The following is a 20,795-nucleotide window of genomic DNA, read 5'->3' on the forward strand; positions in this document are numbered from 1 at the left end:
TTAGTTTCCCGGACTGTGTTTTTGCATAACCCTGACTCAGCTTTTCATCTGGACCTCGCTGCACTTAGCAGATCTACCCCGGCTGGCTTTTGACGGTGAATATCCTGCATACCGGCTTTCTCATCCCCAACCATCCCCATCATGACACCAAAAATGCCTGATTGAAACCATATATTTAAAGATCCAAGCACAATATAGTTTGTTTATGGCTAAATTGTAGATTTTAGCATTTGTGTGCTTTATGACAAACTAAAATATATACCCTTTGTTTTAACTTCCACGTCATCGCTACCACCTTGTCTATTTATTTCCTAATTTCTAATGTCTCTGTAGATCATAACACTGGAGCTTCTTTAAAGAACCCAAGCACATTCTTTTCTTAATAAAGACATAACCAAAAACCACGGACATGACCAAAATGGTGGCACTTCTGGTGATGTCATCTCCTCTCATCCTCTAATCGGGGGAGAGAACGTCACTGAAAGTGCATCAATTTTGTCTTAAGGTGAACGTAAAAGTATTATTTCACAGTAAGGTTGAATGGTACTTGATAAGTACAAACTTACATAAATCATTTCAAGTTAAATGCTTTTTAGAAAAAACTGGTTTTTACTTAGTCTGGTAGAGATGTTTATAACTAATGTTAACATATTTATTTATAGCTTAGTAGTTAGAGCTTGGCAAAGAGATAAAATAAAAAATAAAATCAACATGAACAATTTTAAACTTTTCTTTGTCATCTGAGACAATGAATTAATATTTCTAACCTATTTAAAACAAAACAAAACAAAACAAAAAAACTGCTATAGACATAAACATTGGTATAAAGGAAGTTCAGCTTCTTCTGACAAATTTCAAAAATACACATAACGAAAATTAGTTTAGCCTCCACCGAACCTTAATTTAATTCAACTCATATATTCAAGTCTGTATAAATTGGCTTTTAGAACTGCGCTGTCTATGAATGTGCAGTCAAGTGCTGGAAATGAAACAATATACTGCTATAAACGCTAACATTAAACAATAGTGTATATTTCAATAATATTCTTCTTCAGTTGAGATACAGTATGATTGAGAATAAGTACGCAATAAACAGTTATTGCTCATAGAGACTACCCCTTTATATTAACCCCTTAAGGACCGGGCTCATTTTTCGTTTTGTACCCTGTGGGACCGAGGCTGTTTTGACACTTTTGTGGTGCTTGTGTTCAGCTGTAATTTTCTCCTCACCCATTTAGTGTACCCACATAAGTTATATATTGCTTTTTTCAGGACAAGATGGGCTTTCTTCAGATACCATTATTTTGATCGTATCATCTTATTTACTATAAAAAAAATAAAAAAAACATGGTGCAAAATTGAAAAAAAAACACATTTTATGACTTTTATTTGAAAAATCTTTTACTCACCTAAAAAAGCAAGTAAAAAAACTAGCTAAATAGATTCTACTACTTGTCCTGAGTTTAGAAATACCCAATGTTTTTATGTTTTTTTGCTGTTTTTTGTAAGTTATAGGGCAATAAGTACAAGCAGCGTTTTATGATTTCCAAATCTTTTTTAACAAATCTGGTCAGTCTGCCTCCATCTCCTCTTTGGAACATCTTTGAAGCCGGTTAACTCAATTTAACCCATTCAAACCATATATTTTTGAAAACTAGACACCCCAGGGTATTCCAAATGCTGTTATTTTAACCCTTTCCATGCACCAATTATACAACTACACTTTGTCAAACTTTGTAATAGTAATTTTTTTTCTTTTTTTTTCCACACAAATTGTACTTTAGTTATAGATATACAGGTGCTGGTATATGTCACTGTCAAACAACACCCCAATATGTGTTCAGCAACATCTCCTGAGTACACCGATACCCCACATGCATGGGTTTGTCAGATTGTTTGGCTGGTAAAAGGCTACTTTTGGGGCATGCATAATTCAGGTGGTCATTTGGTCATTGTGCCTCCCTCTCCTCTTTGGAATATCTTTGAAGCCGGTTAACTCAATTTAACCCATTCAAACCATATATTTTTGAAAACTAGACACCCCAGGGTATTCCAAATGCTGTTATTTTAACCCTTTCCATGCACCAATTATAGAACTACACTTTGTCAAACTTTGTAATAGTAATTTTTTTTATTTTTTTTTCACACAAATTGTACTTTAGTTATAGATATACAGGTCCTGGTATATGCCACTGTCAAACAACATGCCAATGTGTGTTCAGGAACATCTCCTGAGTGCAGTGATACCCGACATGCATGGGTTTGTCGGGTTGTTTCAGATTTAAAATGCCACATTTGGGAAGTGCGCTTTTTTTCTCCATTTTGGTCAGTCTGTACCTATGCCCTATCTTTGAGCTAGGCCACTCCAATTTACCCCATCAGCCATTTTTTTTATATATTAGACACCCCTTGGGTATTTGAAGTGCTTTTATTTTAACTCTTTGTTGAGATTTTTGAGAAATTTTAGCACTTGCTCAAAATAATAAACTTTATTTTTTAATTTAATTTTATTTTTTTAATACTTTTTTTATATTTTTTTTTACACATTTTGCTGGTACTGGATGGTTCATCTAGTGACATCACTGCATAATTATTTTTAAATGTTAGCACATTTTTTTAAAATTTTTTTTTCCATTTTTTATTTATTTTATTTTTTTTGAATATTTTACTAATCACATAGTGATTAGAAAGCTGGGCTCCATTGACTTGCATGGTTGAATGCAGTACCTGTATTCAACCATCAAGTGGAGCCAGTTCTCTAGAGGGTCTGGAGACCCTCTAGCGAACTTTTTCGTCTTTATTGTTTTATTTCCCGGGCCGCCGCCATCTTGCTTGATGGCGAAGATCACCGGCAGCGGCGGCTGTGACCGCTCTCCGGAGCGGTCACAGCCCACCCAGAGGTAAGTGTTTGGTGTCGCTGGATGCCTCCTGATCGAGGCATTCCAGCGACACCATTTAAGTTTAGGAGACGATCGTTGATCGCCTCCTAAACGCTTTTAAAACGGGCGTCCGCCGCCATACAATGTATGGCGGCTGTTGACGCCCCGGGGAGGGGCCAGACATGGCCCCCGATGCCGATCTCGGCCTTGCTGAATGCCTCGACATCGAGGCATTGCAGCAAGGCCGTTTAAGCGAAGAAAGTGATCCTTGATCACTTTCTAAGCTTATTTAATTTTTTGACGGTTCAGGACCGTCAAAGGTCATTTAGTGACCTTCTTGTTATGACGGTCCTGAACCGGCAAAGGTCGCGAAGGGGTTAAACTGCACTTTTTTGGACATGCTGTGAACCAGTTCTTCAGTTCTTCTAAGTGCTAGAGTAAATGATACATTATTTAGCTAATAAAAGCTTTGGGTCTAATTAATACCCTGTCAGATCAGGCAGAGTTTATTGAAGAGGAGACTGAAGGAGGAGCGGATAAACTACTTGCAAAAGAGACATTAAGTGCAACCTAAATTTGCAAACTATGTGAAAGCCATATTTCTTTTGTAATATTTCTTCCTTGTACCTTCTTTTTTGTCATACATCATTTGTAAAGCAAAAAAAAGAATAGTTCTCCAGACTCTCTGCATTGCAAAGTACATACAGGAGGAGAAAGTGGATTCAAGTGTGGGTAAATTATTTAAGGGGTAATGGATTGCTTAGGCAGACGCCTCCACCTGTTTGAAATATGGTTTAATTACACACACCGTGGTTGTGACACTAGCACATATCAGAACGTTGGTCGATTCTGTGATTTGCACGGTAGTAAAGACAGGCAACATCTTAATATTTTCTCATTTGTTTCCTTCCAAGCTGATTTAAGGTACTGCTCTTCTATTCTTCCTTTTTTTTTTAAAGTTTTTGGGAGAGGGATTATATCCGTTTAAGATGAGGTATGGTTCTTAAAACCAAACGTACGATAAACCATGCTTCTGTGCTTTGTAAATCTCATTCATTTTGCTTACAATCGATATAAAACAAATCCATATGAAACAGACAGAAATCTCACTGATAATTATCTGCATTTGGTCATTCAACTCCCGTATTATCAAATCAAACATCCTTCAGCAATTTATTAAACACACTGATAATAATATTACTAAGAATGAAAAAGTGTGGTAGGAAGAAACATTGTGCTTGTATTAATGCTATAGCTTTTCTATTATCAACATTTTTTAAGCTTTTTTTTACTGCTGTATTTCTGTTTTAGACATGTATTTATTGCAAGCTGACCAAGAATTACCCAAATGGGCAAATCCTTCATTCCTTGCTATTGTCATCTTTATAGCTTCACAGATAACTGTGACCTCTTTGGTAGATAGAACAAAGTCTTATTACTTTCACCTGATAATTACTGGTGTACCATGTTGGCAGGGGCGGGCTGGGCCGGGGGGCAGGGGGGCCATTGCCCCCCAGGCCGCCCGAAATCTAATCTAAACGGCCGCTGCGTGCTGATGCCACCAGCCGGCGCTACTTTAATACTTTTTTTTAAAATTTAATATGGCAAGCCGGATCGGCTATTAAATGAAAAAAAAAATAGTATTAAAGCAGCGCCGGCCGGCAGCGGCATCATCACCCAGCGGCCGTATGCGATGGCCGCCAAGTGATGGGAGCAGCGTGAGGGGTGAAAGCTCCGTCCCCTCGCACTCACCTTTCACCCCTCACGCTGCTCCCATCACTATGCGGCCATCAGATTGTTGGAAATCGAATCTAAACGGCCGCTGGGTGCTGATGCTGCCGGCCGGCGCTACTTTAATATTTATTTATTTATTTTTAACATGGCAAGCCGATCCGGCATATTAAATAAATAAAAAAAAGGATTAAAGTAGCTCCTGCCGGTGGCATCAGCACCCAGCGGCCGTTTAGATAAGTTTTCCAGCAGTCTGATGGTCGCATAGTGATGGGAGCAGCGTGAGGGGTGAAAGGCGAGTGCGAGGGGGCGGAGCCACTTCACTTGACTTGCCCCCCAGGCCTTAGGCTGCCAGCCCTCCCCTGCATGTTGGTATTGCAGTCGCCCTGTATTCCCAATCAAGAGGAGACACTTAGATGACCAGTTTCTCCTATGTTTCCTTTATGTAGTAGAAAATGTCAATGCTGTCAGTGTTAAGTATGCTTATTTTAAGGTCAACATGTACAATCTAACTAGAATGACATGGATAGAAAGATTACATAAATTGTATAGATCAAAATAATATAAGGCAATATAATAAACACATGTAGTAATATGTACTTATCTTTTGTGTGCACTTCCTAAAAACAGGACCACAATTGTTGCCTGTTTTGGTCAGGTGAAATTAACACTGATAATTAAGTAGCCCATACTGTCTGCTTCTATTCACCTATTAAACATCACTTTTTTGGTAGATCTCCAGACCGTTATACACTTTGAATGGCTTGTTTATCATTTCTTATTGCTAACCTGCCAACTCTGTTGCTTTTTACTATTAGAATTTTTTGCAAGTGTGAATTTCTGCACACTGATATTAGGGCTTGAGCCTCTATCATTTATCACTCCATATGACATACTCCCCAACTGAGTATGGTAGACCCAACTTTCAGCTACTGTCCTGCCAAGCTATCTCACTATCATGTTTTTGTAGGCATCACATGATCTCCCCTTACCACCCACTGGACTGTGACATTCGCACGTGCATGGGAGCCATTTTTGTCACTGGCACAGGCATTATAATAAATAGCAGTACTTAAGTAGTACTTTTTAAGGTAAATTTCCCTTTATGCTGTCTTTGGTTTTATGATGCCATAAAGTGTAGGGTTTTTAATGTAAAATATAATAGCATATTCTATTCATATAATCAATCACTTTGTCATTAACAAAAAAGTTAGCTTGGTAACGCTAATGTGAGATATTATACTTTTTTTATAGTACTATAACTTTATAGTCCTAAAGTAGAAAAGACATATATGAAAAATATTTCTTTTAGACGATCTGTTTGCATTCTCAGCAAACTGGTGTTTTCCCGTTGGGGTTAATTTTGCTTTATATAAAATAGCTGTTCTCAAACTTGGTATTATTACAATGAAACCCATGACACATCAAAACATAATTCTCTAACTTGTCATCTTCAATAACTGCGCATTTTGCCAAATGTTATATTCCTAATGGCCTTTTTCACATAGCAATGCAAGAAAAGTGATTCTAAAAGAAATTATATGAATTTCATAAAATATAACCCGTGACTCTCTAGCGTTTAATCCACTAAAGACATTTGCTGAAAACACAGTTAACTTTTTAGCTTATTTTATGGCAATGAAGTATGCTACTGATGAAATTTAGCGTGTACTAATGGCATAGAACAATTAATGGTAAGAAATTCCCTTTCACCAAGACAACCAGTGCTTGGTATAACACATAACACATACACAGACATACATACAAGAACATGCGCACACATGCACGCATACACACGCATACATATACCATAAATGTAAACTATGAAATAAGAATGTTGTTTCTCATGTTGCTAAGCACAGTGGATGCAATGGCACCATTAAATCAGAAAAAAAAGATGATTGTTATTGCTTTAGAAATGGAAGTCATCTGAGTTCATATATTAGATATATTTAATGCTCTCTTCATTTGGAGATGGCATATAGACAGCTATGCCTACAAGGATCAATTTGCAGCTAAATTTGTATGCTAATTAACATGTTTGATTTACCTGATATGTTACATTTAGCTACAAATTCAGCAATCTCCATAGTAGGAACGGTGGATGTAAAAACCTGTTTTGGATAAGTAATTTATTAACTTAATTTAGATAATCAGTGCATAACGACATTTTTATTAGTGGTTCACAGATGATTTATATAGCTTATCCGGAGCTGACCAGAAACTTGACTTGGTCATCCACCTCTGTCAATTTAAAGAAATATTTGAAATAAAAATTTGTTGGAGATTAGCATTTACTGTTCAACTACAATACCCATGATCTATAGAATTGTCCCCTTCAATATCTGCCAATAAAGCTCTTAATATTCATATCTTATACAGACTGTTTCAGGCCAGAAAGCACTTCGGGGGGGGTGGCTCTATGAGGGGTGGGGATGTCTAGTTGTGTAGATGAAGCTAGCCACGTGCAGGATGTGGCCAGTCATACGTGGGTGGGGCTAGTCTTGTCACATGGGGCAGGCTAGTCCCAGTCTTGCGTAGGAGGGAAAGTGGGTGGGGCATAGTTAAACACCTCTCCCCTGTCCCAGAGAAAGAAAAAAATGACCCTGAGGAAACAGACAAGCCGTGCTTCATCCAGAGACTCTGGGTCAAATCCAGAGAGTTCTCAGGTATACTTTTTAGCCCAGTTTTTAGAACATCATTATAAAGATAATAAATAATAAATGAATCCCCCACTGGACTGCATACATATTTTAATTAGAAAGGTGTTTTTTTAGCACTGATAAGAACTGTTAACCTTGAAAACCATAGTAAAAATTCTCTCCCGTGTTGCACTTTTTTTTAAAGTTATTCCAGTAAAATATAATGTGTCACTATATAAATAAGATGTTAATATATAACCCATACAGTCATGCTCAGGGCTACTCATAGGTGTTTATTGCGGGAAAAAATGAAATTTTATTCTCTAAGAATTGCAAGGGCATACACATTGTAGCAATAATATTTCTTATCTAGACAACACACATTGAATACATCCACCAATGTTGCCATTCAATTATGTACCTAATCCTAAATTGTGTGAAAAATATGTTTTCGAGATTGCAGGAGCCCGTGATTCCCATTAAATTAGTAATACAATTTCACCATATAAGACAGTAACTGATTATAGAGGAAATTATATGCCTACTCAGGATGTGTTTACTTATTCTACATGTCTTATAGAGAACTATAATTTAAAATCAGCATAATAGCTTGTTTTCTTGCAACGAGTTAGAGGAAAATACTAGCGCAGTAAAAGTACAGAATGTGCCTCGACTTCAAAAGATATCGGATAGAAATCCTGATATTCCATTTTTCAAGACACTGATTTAACTTTCCTCGCACACCATTAAACTTTTGTAAATTGGGTACAAGTGTACATTTTTTTTAATTTGTATATTTAGATATAACACAATAACAATAACAATACAACAAATCTGAAAATCATTGTAGATGATTTAATTTATCCATTTCTGTATGTATAAAAAGACAATTTTAAAATACATTCTGCAAAGTTTTTTTTTATTTTTTGTAATTGCGTACAGCTTTTTGTTTTTCTATCTGAGTGATGGTTTTAGAAATTAAATCTTTCATAATTAATAATTAAACTAATGATTATGTCAGGCTATCAACCCAATTACTTTATGGACACTTTAGCATACCTCCCAACAATTCAATAATAGAATTTAAAAAATTAAATTTGAGCACCTGGAACCCCATATTAAGAAGAAGAGCCTGAAGATTGCCCCTGTGTGAGTTGGGTCAGGGGTAATTAAATTACTAGTGAAAATCTATGGAGTTAAACAATGCCTACTACAGCAGCCTCCAGGTTTTTAAATAAAGGCAATTTATTGGAACAAAATGAAATTAACAAATGTTTTTTCAATGCCAAACTACATTACTGTACACAACACTAAATAGGGTAATGTATAACGCTCAAGGAAAAATACCTTTTCTATGGCACTTCCCCTATAAAAGACTGCCAAAGGCTCTATTTATTAATGCAAATGTTATCCTATGTAATTATGGGTCTAACTTCATGTAATACTTCACATTTGCAAAAACCTGTTTTTAAGCATTAAGCAACATAATGCTATTTTTATTTTACCAACTCTATTTTTATCCTGAATCAGATAATTGATGGAACTCATTATATATTTGATAATTTCTGGGAATCTGCTTGATACCAACAAGCAATCATTCATACGGAAGACATACATTTATGAAAAAAAATCAAGCTTGTGAAGAAGACAAAAATAATCCCAGCATTTCTTGGATACAAAAACTTTCAGAAATGGCATTAATATGTGCCTCTGCACACAGACAAATATATATGTTACTCTATGACTACTTTAATTTATGGACTAGATATTGTATTTATATTTTAGTAAATTTAGAAAACAATACTTCATGCGATGATGCAGATCACAAGAGCAGTCAAATGTCCTTTTAGCATCTGAGGAGAACATGGAACATTGGTTGATAGCTTTTTTAACTCCTCTGTCTCCTCTCTTATGGGATACAGTCCAGTGACTAATGTCAGGGCTATATTTTTATACCAGAATTAATCAATTCTTAATAAAGTGCTTGGTGTTGGTACTATTGAACCAGCTTAAAATGTTTCTTGGTCCATGGAGACCCGGTGATGTTTGCATTGTTTGAGTTGAAGTAGATAAATTGAAGTCAAGGCTGCTTGTGTAAAACTTCCATTTTCCAACATTTGTAAATATTGAATCCTTCTTTTTTGAAGCACAAGGAAGATTGCCTTGAAATTGATTTTTGATAGGCAGGAAATGGCTTACAAATCTGCTATGATATGAGAAGGATGTATATTTTAAAGAAAAGAAAATGTTAGAAGAAGCGGTCATACTTTAAAGCTACCCGACAATGGAGCCGAGAGGGGGAAACCGTTCCTGGCGGCACTTTTGATGGGGCGGCACTTTGCCCCAAGCCTTTTTTTTTTTTTTAAAGCTGAGAAGAGAGAGAGAGAGAGAGGGGCGCCGAGTGGTTTTATCTTACCAAGTTGTCAGTACCCGCTCGGCGCCCCTCACTCTCTCCTCTGCGAGCCCTCTAGCTCGGTCTCGGTGCCGGCTTGTAATGTTGAGTGCCGGAAGATGACGTCATTTCCGGCGCTCAGCATTACAAGCCGGCACCGAGACCGAGCAGGGGCGGCAGGGAGAGGAAGGGTAGATAATGGGGGGGAGCGGCATTTTAAACTTCGCCCCAGGCGGCATTTTCTCTTGGGCCAGTCCTGGGTACAAAGGGCATATACCCCCTCCATATTTATTTACCCCTTGCTGTGCATGGGTTGGAGACCCTTTATTATTTTTTAAAACATCATTTAATTTTGTGAGTTATAGGGGAAGTCATGCAAGTTCATATGGAACGTGCATACTTCCTTCTGTAATTTAAAATAGCAGGCACTTGCATACACTCGTAAACAACTCACAGATTGGTGAATTTGTTAGTGTTAGCATGCAAGGTCATGCTAACCCGACTTACCACTCAACTTCTTAGTAAATATAGCCAAACGTCTCTATTTCATTCCATTTGCTACACTACCTTCAGACACACCAGGGTTGTAACTGAATGACTGACACCTACACAGAGGCTTCCCGTCCTGAACACACTTTGACACAAAAAGTATAAGCAGAGGTCTACAAGATCTGGCCAAGATAACAGATCCACTTTCTGCCAAATTTAAAGCTGCTCTCCATCCACTTCCCCTCCCATTCCATACCCACTAAAAACTGTTTGAGATTAGCACTGCCACTATGTTGAGCTAGTCCTGCCCCTTCACTCCCCCAGAAGACAGAGAGAGTTCCTTTCATCCTACCCTGAGAACTTTAGGGCTCACTTTTGGCATGTAACATTGTAAAAAATACATTTTCAGTTACAAATATTTACATTTTCCAGATATCATAATTTACGTCATGACGAATTTTCATGCGTGTATGAAGTTAAAGCCCGCTTTAACATGTACGTAAATGTTCTGTTCTGTTTACTATAGCCTTTTAATACATTCAATAATAGCATATAGGAATCCTAGGAATTCTAAAGTTTAAATGGGAATAATTGGTTTAATGAACAAATTGTGATTCAGTTTGCATTGTTTTTAATCTCCTTATAACAATGATAAGATATACATCAGCATTTATATACACACTTACATACAGATCTATATAACAAAGAGGGGGGCTCCACCATTATCCATCCCATGGCATATATATATATATAATTGGTATAAAATGTCACCAGTTGTATTATAATGTTTATTCATCTATTTTGAAATCCACAAGCTTTGTTGTAACATTTGGATTCATTTAAGGAATATCCAGGTTGGAAAGAGTTATCTTCCAAGAGCAGCACAGCAACAAGTGCACTAAATCACCGCAAAAAAAGCAAAGTAATCCATTAATTTTATTATACCTAATAAAAATCTAGCACACCAGTAGCATAGGAATAAATCAGTATACTTACCCCGTCATGGCACTCTTGTTGCTTAATTCTAAGTTTCTCTTCTTATTTAAGGACACCCAAATTTTTGGGGGGTGGTTCTCACAAAACTTAATGATAATCCCCAATAAAGAAACTTTCTTTATGGATTTATGAATGGCTGAATATCTTACACAGATACATGGAAGGACTTTTTCTTTTAAAGTCAGCATCATATATACACAGCTTCAATAGATTCATCGCTGACTAAAGTACAGCTTTAGGATCTTATACAGATGAGAGGATTAGTATGGATAAAGATTGTCTGGCTGCAGTCAGACTTAAGCTGTAACAGAGCTAGTTTAGTTTTTAAGATTTGGTATCAGAATCTCAACCTGGGGACCCATAACAGAAATTCAGTGACAATTCCATATGCATGTTCACTTATCACCTTGATGAGGATATTTTTCTTCTGATATTGAGTGTCACAGTCTTTTCCTCTAGAGTGTTATTCCTACAAATGTATATATATATCCCCTGTAAATGAATTCCTCTAGGAAATATAACAAAAAGTTGATGCTCACTCATTCAAAAGACCCTGTTGTGATTTTTTATTGATAAACCCTTGTAGATCTGTTCTTCTCACAAATATAGAGCTATAAAACAAGATATATCATGTAGCCTAGAATTTTCAAACAGAATAATTTAAAGTAATAATAACAATAATAATAATAATATAGCTCAAAGAGTGTTTTTGCTGAGTATTTGCAATCAATGGGTTTTTTCTAAATATAAAATCCCCACCTATCATGTCGACAAGGTATAGAGGTTTAAATGTAAAAATAAACCCTATGGGAGGTACAGATCCCATCGCCTGCCTTCTCTGATGCCTCCCATGGGGGTGATCTAATAATTCATAAACGCACTTCGGGGAAATCTAATCTCCACAGCCCCCAACTCTGCCCAATGGGATGGGGAGCAAAGTGCAGTTAATTCTTTGGAGAGGCATGGAGCCCTCTAGGGTAGTTGAAAATTAAACCTGAAACATAATGTAATTAATCCAATTAACTCTTTGGGTGCCTGGGTGGTGGACAGGGAAAATTAATCTAGATAACCAGGAATGGCATATAATAGAGTGGTTCTGATGTAAAGATACCAGGTTACAGCAGAAAATCCTGAAAGTGTGCATTGTAGGGTTACTTTAAGGAAATACTTAAATCACTGGCGTTATAGACTATAAGTAAAAATAAGGCACACTGGCTAACAAACTCTGATGCCTTGTGATTAGCAACGCATGGTGGTTCACACAGCCGTGATACTTATCCTTAAAATTACTTTTTTAGCGGTTGAAGAGCCACTTCAAGAAAATCTTTCCACGCTGTATGTCAATTTTCCCTGGGATTAAACGTAAAGTGAATTATAAAGATAAAGTAGCATAGATTATTGGTTCCTGTGTTGTATGATGTTGATATTACCATCAGCAAAATGTAAGAGGCGCACATTTATTGGAACAATCACTTGATAAACATTAAACCCATCAGGTGGCAACAGTCAATTCTGTATCTCTCAAAGCAGAGCATTGTTAGCGGACAATTTAGTCTGTGTTTACGAACAGTTATCTGCTTCATTTCACACTCTACACTTCAGCAGTCTCTTTCTCTAGATACTGTAAGTCAATATGTTATGCAGCCAGAAAAGTAGTCTATCCATTTCTACCTGTGTGCACACTCTTCTTGTAACACATATCTATGTGTTATATATCATTGTTCACCTTCTGTTTTGTACATATTTGCAATAACTTTAAACTGTTACATTCATCCTCTACAGAACATTAAGTATCTCAATAACAAAAAAGGACAAGATATTTTGACTTTTTTTTTTTACATATTTTTTTTGCATAAGTTTATTGAATTGCTAAAAAATACCGTAATTGCATATTATTGAATGGCTTAGTCCCAAGATTTCTTAGTGACTCAATATTTAATGCAAGTAATAAAATTTCCATTTATGCATAAAATAAAGGATAGAATATAAGAACAAATTTGTTTTATGGAAAAATTATAGTCAACTTCATGACGAATAAGTGTCACAAAAATACGTTTCTCCTCTTCGTCCTCACTTAGGCAAGTGATGTCCTAACCATCTTCTTAATCCACCATCCTTTTATAAATTGGTATTTATATTTGTATTTGGGTATTTGAACTCATACCTCAGGATTTGTTATTATTAATGAGCAGATATAGACGTTGTACATTCTAGAGCTGTTATCTGTTCAATCTCTGATTTGAATATACTCATGGCACACAATTTTAATTGTCATAGCTTAAATCTTTGTTTAAATATTAGTGACCCAGTTAAAATTTGCTAGAACTATTTGGTTAGCGTGACTGTGGGTCTCTGCGTAAGATCTTTGCTAAAAACTATCAAAGGAAATATATTTCAATTAAAAGATTAAAAAATCTCTGGAACAGCTCATTTAGAAATTTTCATGTAGGGTCATACTTCAAAAACAGCTTAAAAGCATTCTTACAGAGCAGAATGAAGTTCTCATTGAAGTTGCGAATGCATAGCAACCTGCAAGAATGTTTCACAATGTGTTCCGTAACTACTACATGAAGAATTTGGTGAATGGACCAAAAAACCCTCATAAATAATAAGCTCATCCACAACTTTGCTAAGTAAAAAATCAAAAAAAAAATTTTATATTTATAATTTATATATAATTTTATATATATAATTTTTGTCTATAAAGTAAATTTCTATTCAAATGTTATGTATTCAACAATTTACCGCACATAGGTGCAAGACTGCAGAGTTAATAACACATTTTGTTTTCTGTTTTAATATGGGCCTTTAGACCATTTATCTTTGGATATTGTTTACAAAGGAAAAAGCAGGGGGGTTCCTAGGTATGTTAATGTGTTGTGTACAGAACTAGAGAGCCCGTTTATTTCCATAGATATTCTAGAGCAAGTTAAACAATAGCTACTAAATTAGTACACATTAGACAGGCTAAAACATTCCAAGAACAATAAGGATTCTAAACATGTATAGCTTAAAAGAAAGACAAGAAAGAGGAGATATGGTAAAACATTTAAATACATAAAGACGTAGATCTGTAGAAAGGGCACATATTCCCAAAAAGAAAACAAATGTCATTATAAGAGGTCATAGTCTTAAAGGTGAGGGTCAGTGGCTTAGATGGAAGAGGGTTGTGGGTAAGTATAGCTACCTTCTGATCTGGTAGAGCTTGATATAGCAAGGGAGTCAAAGCAAACATAGGACAGAAATAAGGCTATTATGAACATAGGTGAAAGACCAAATAACGTGTTATATCTTAAAGTGGGTAGAAAAATGAGCCATTGTATGCACCATCAAAAACTATTCCTATGATGATCATTTACAACCAAAGAGCTACCTTTCATTGCAGGTATACAAATATCCAACAAAAATAAGTTTTACTGCTAATGATTCATCCAAGTCGACCAATTTGTATTACAATGACCATCATCATCATCATAATCACCATGTTGATCTTTTGTGCTTAAACATCTGAAGGTGTACAATTTGACAGGGTCTGTTTTTCTACAGACATTGGAAGTTCCCTATTTATATAACTCAAATTGCTTGAGATTGTGTTTTCATGGCCATAAATACCCTGAAAACATTGTTGTGGAATAGGTCACCTCCATATGCTCAGTGCCATAAAACAGCAAAGAACAATAGCCTGTTAAGGTCCAAGCTGATATTTCACAGCCTGTAGCTCAGACTATAAAACCTCTCCCTATTTTTTAATCAAGACACCAGGTTGAAAGACCTTAGGGCATGCAATCTGTATTCTTATTTTTGGTTATTTTTTTTTACAAAAACAAAAGCTCTATGAGCACTGAAATATAGTAACTTTATTTTGGCTGAAATGCAGCTACTGTAGTAATTTTACAACATGCCTACCATTATAATGTAATTAATTAATTTCATTCGATGTTTACAAATTGATAGTGTTCTTCTATATCTGAAATAAGTATTTTTATCCCTCTTCTTATTGAAAATGAATTATACATGTAAATATCTATACATTTGCTCTCTCATAGATGAAGACAATAAAGGAGCTTTTTAACACGTTCAAGATATACTATAAATGAGTGTTTATTTTATAATCACAAGTACATTGCAGAAAGATATAGATATTTGACAAATGTGAGGCATGTTTAACATTTTGAACATTGTATCTCATTTAGTTCATGGTGCAGGTCATTTGGACCCAGATTCACCTCACTAGAGATCATTATAATTGGATTTGTTGAAACTGCTTGTCCAATTTGTGCATACAAGTAAAAATCATTCCCTGCCAATTTATTTTCTTTTAATATTGTTTACTATATAAAAACAATTTTCCTTGTTACAAAACTACCTTTAGAGTAATGTTTACTGTCTCCTGCCTCTTTTTAATGTTGGCATTTAATTTCTTACTACTCTAGCTAAAGGTTGTACATTCTATCAAGTTTCCTAAATGAAGGATGTCAGTTGTTAAATTTCTTTAACCCCTTCAGGACCGGTGTTTGCGTACTGCATCTTCCCTTGAAGGCCGCAGTTTTTTAAAAATATTTTAATTCCGTGCTCGTGATTCGCTTCAAAGTGATCACGTGCATGGAATTGAGGGGGAGTGGCTGCTACGGATCGCTGGGGACACCCAACGGTCAGTAGCAGCCGCCCCTCGCTATCCCAGCATTCATAGCGATGCTGGATCGCGCATCATCGATGACGTACCTGGTACGTCCCGGTGTGGCGGTGACCTATGACCAGGTGCGTCCCGGTCTTGAAGGGGTTAATCTCTGCTTTATGGCTGTATGTTAGCCCCTCCTGGTTTTAAAGGAGCAGTTCATATGCTTATCTTATTTCTCTAACAGCTAGGTTTCTTTTATAAAAGTCTGTTTAGGATAATTCACAATGACCCTGGTTTTTCAGTATGAAACTCTTAAATCTTAATGTTCTTAGCTTGTAACAGGGAATGCATTGGGTTATCCATTGATGAGCAATTTTCTTATTCTTATACGTTCTATAATAGAATATGGAAGATTGGATATTCACAGGATGGAAAAAAGAGTCATTTTGCTATCTAGAAATGATATATAAAAAAAGCTTACAAATAGGTTCCTGGCACTACCTATATTATAGTATTTGACTATAAATGCATTTTTCAAATAGCATTTGTGCCCAAATTGTCGTACAATGTCAAATGTATTTCCCGTCACCGCAGCCGTAGGCTTGCCCCAGTGCAAAGCCAACAACTGCCCTTCCATGATGCTGTCATTACTGCTGAGCGCCAGGATATGATGGGCCAGAATATGCCACTGTATACAAGAAAGCTGGGTTGGGCTTATATTCCTAAAAGTAGTTTTGTACGGTGACATCCTCCCTCTAAAGAAATATACTCTGTATACTGAAAACCAATAATATGATGCCATTTCAATTTATAGAAACATGTATCAAAAAATAAGAGAAGCAAATGGTAAACTGAAAAATAATATATTGTATTTTGCTGCCATGTGATATATATATATATATATATATATATATATATATTAGGTAGCCTAGGAAAGAGTGTGAATGGAACTTTATAAAATATAAATTTAAATATTTTTACCTAAAAAGAATATTAAATATATATTATATAAATAAATATATATTAAATATACACATTCTAGTCAATATGCATAATAAGCATCCATGATAAAATTGCTTTTACTTTGCCTTTTAAAAGTCAATATTAGGTTTCAGCAGTGATATTATAAACTTATTGAATAATGCAATCTGCATTAATTCGCCATATCATATATACTGTATATGGTATTACCTGAATCAAAGTGTATTAGTGCAAAATACCTACGTGATCATTCTGCCTATTATACATTTTTTCTTATAAATGTATACAATCTATGTGGATCTTACATATATTTGGTGAAAATGTGTAGCATTAAGTAAGAAATAGATTCTTTTATTTTAATTATGCTATTAAAATTCAAGTATTTTCGAAGCTACAATAAAAAGGGGATAAGGGAAACATCGCGTTTCTATAGGGAAATTAAATGATTTCAATTGTCTAGCCAGCTAATAAACAGCGAAAGTCCTCAGCTCTAGCTAATGCTCCAAAATTATTTCATCCTTTATTTCTTCAAGGTTATTTGCCATACTTTAATATCTATAGAGATGTCGGCATTCTGTTTACCATATACATATCTAGCTTATGTGGTCTCTAAAGAATATCCTCAGTATTGCTGAGATGAGAATACTAAAAATGTTAAACTAATTTACTTTTCTTCCATTGGCACTAAGATATCTGTTCTGCAATCTTCAAATGATGAAATAACATTTCTCTTGGAAATAAAAACCTATTTAACATGGGAACTAGAAGACAAAATGGAATCACATATACCTTTGATAGCTATATCTTGTAGATTTTCATAACATATGTCCGTCTTTTGGGATATAGCATCTAATGAAAAAAAAAAGATCACTTGACATTGTAGAACGAGTTAATAAACATTACATTAACACCTGTGAGATAGAAATGAATTAAAACCCAAAGTAAAATATCAAAAGCTAGCTAATGTTGTGAGTAAAATTAGCATATTGCCAAGAACAAGTCTAAACCAAACAATCTTTGTTATTACATGATATTAACTTAACTGTGCTGTATGCAAATAATTCAATATCAGCGTATCCAATATATTCTAAAAGTACTGCCATCTATGCAATATTTATTACTTATGCTGAAAGTATTATACTTTGTGCAGTATCAAGAACATTTAATTTGTATCCTAAATCTGACAGTGCTACATGTGAGATTTGTTAGCATCGAAATTATATATTAAATACGATATTAAAAAACATTGGGGAAAAAAACTCTGAACTATACGTTTGTTGTTGACAGCCACTGTCATTGTCACTGTTCTATTGATGTTCCATATTTGAAATTATTCTCTCTGATTGACTATTTTTTAATTATCAGTGTATTTCACCCTGGTTGATAAAATGTCTGAAGAGATGAAGCATCACTAAGCTCCAGCTGCTGCAATGAGTATAAAAATGGAGTAAAACACAAGGTGGTCTCATTGACTGGACTAGGCCAACGAGGTCTGTGGCAGCAGGTCCAGAGGGACATTAGTCCTCTAATACATAAACAGGGAACCAATCGGCCTTCTAAGCAATGTTCCCTCTAATTTTTCTTAGGTGGTGTACGCAGAAAATTTCTCTTGTGCAAAAATTTTCCCAGAGCCAAAATTTTGTGCGCACAATATGCTTCTGCAAACGTTAAATTTAAATTGTTATTCTATATTTTTGGAACAGCTCGCTCATGGTTAATAACACTACATTATAGTGTGATAATGTAGTATTAGTTACACAACAGTATTACTTACTGTAATGTTTTTTTAAAGGTGAAATTCTCACTGCATAAGTAAATTATGAGTGGATCACGAGCAGAGGCTCACGGCCGCATAAAGGATAAAAAAAAATTGGGAAAAACTGTTGTGCGCAGGGGCGTACCTAGAGTATTTGGCACCTGGGGCGGATCCTGAACGTGGGACCCCCACACACACACTTTAAAACTGCATAGCTTCTATCATTAGGCAAACATTGACAGGGGTACAGCATAACTGTTATCATTATTTACTAAGGCAGACATAGAAGGAGGTACAACATAACACCTATCACTATATACTGAGGCAGACATTGACGGTGGTACAACATAACACCTATCACTATATACTGAGGCAGACATTGACGGTGTTACAGCATAACTGCTATCATTATATACTGAGGCAAACTGACGGTGGTACAGCATAACTGCTATCATTATATACTGAGGCAAACATTGACGGTGGTACAGCATAACTGCTTTCATTATATACTGAGGCAAACATTGACGGTGGTACAGCATAACTGCTATCATTATATACTGAGGCAAACATTGACAGTGGTACAGCAGAACATCGATCACTATATACTGAGGCACGCACTGACGGTGGTACAGCATAACACCTATCACTATATAGAGAGGCACACATTGACCGTGGTACAACATAACACCTATCACTATACATTGAGCCAGACATTGACAATAATGCAGCATAACCCCAATCACTATATACTAAGCCAAACATTGATGTGGTGTAGGCCTACCACTTTAGTGTCTGGCCTAGTATCATATATATATATATATATATATATTTAGATATATATATATATACTATATATATACTATATATATCTATATAGGGATGCACCGAAATGAAAATTCTGGACCTGAAAATTTAGCATTCATTTGACTGAAACTGAAAATGACCCCCCCAAAAAACACTTTTATTAAAAGTAAAACCAAAATTAGACAAAAAAATAAATAACAATATATATATATATATATATATATATAATTAACAGCAATCACACTCCCATCATGCCCAGGTTCTAGCATGTACTTGTTGCTTGGGCATGATAGGAGTGGGATTGCTGTTAGCAATCATATATATTTATATATAAATTAATATTGTTATCGAATTTTTCTGTCCAATTTTGGTGTGTTACTTACTTTTAATAAAGGTGTGGTTAACACACCAAAATTGAACAAAAAAAATATATAATTGCTACCAGCAATCTCACTCCTATCATGCCCAGGCAGCCAGTATATGCTGGAACCTGAGCATGATAGGAATATGATTACAGCCTCCCTATGCCATGCTATCCCCCCCACACACTTACACATCCATGCTATAACACACACACACAAACATTCAGTTTAAACTACAACATAACACCCATCACTCTCACACACTTACTAATTTACTCTCACAGAGTGTTTTCCTACCTTTTCTCTGTCACTTTTCCTCCTCTTCGTTCTTCCTCTTCTGTGTCCTCTCCTTCCGGTGCAGTAAAGATGGTGGGCGTGGCTTCAGTGCTGTGCGCCGGGATCTGACAACAAATCCCGACGCACAGCATCAGTTGCCGCCCGCATCGCAAGGGACCAGGATCGGAGGTCTGTATTAACAGACCTCCCGCTCCCTTGATTGATTTTAAGCCGGTTGGAGGGAGATCCTTGATTTCCCCAACCGAGCTTGCTCCTCTAGCAGCGGACATTACTGTCCGTCTCTGGAGGGGTGCTGTGCACACAACCGGTAGCAGACCCCCCCCCCTTCGGTACGCTACTGGTTGTGCGCACAATTTTTGTTCGTGTGCGCTCCCTCTGAAAGCTATGTGCACGCGCACAAGCGCACGGCTTAGAGGGAACACTGCTTCTAAGGTAGCATCACTGCTCAATGGGCTGGTGAAGAGAGCAATAACCAAGCTCCTGATCTGGCCCATGAACACTATGGTGTGTACAGTCATCATACTTTACTTCAGCCTGGCACTGCATCCCACTGTACAGAAGAAGGATGGTGGTGCGTAGGGGGCGGCTGATGGCACTACATTGGATTATACTTAGGTCAGTGCCGAAGAGTAATTGCCCATTGCTCATTGGCTCAATAAAATGTTTGAAGAGAAGTGGCACTATGCTGTGTCTGCAGCTTTGGGACAAGCAAAGACAAAAATATATTTTTATTCTTTAGATCAAAAGCAGCAATTGGAATTAGTGTTAATTTAAACTAGATGTCTTTTGCTAACTTGAATTACAATGTAGCTGCCAACAGCATGAACTGATTACAAGGATTAAAATTA

The sequence above is a fragment of the Sceloporus occidentalis genome, unplaced genomic scaffold (assembly GCF_023333645.1).
Source record: "Sceloporus occidentalis isolate IW3139 unplaced genomic scaffold, rSceOcc1.0.p SCAF_30, whole genome shotgun sequence".
In the NCBI taxonomy this organism is placed as follows: Eukaryota; Metazoa; Chordata; class Lepidosauria; order Squamata; family Phrynosomatidae; genus Sceloporus; species Sceloporus occidentalis.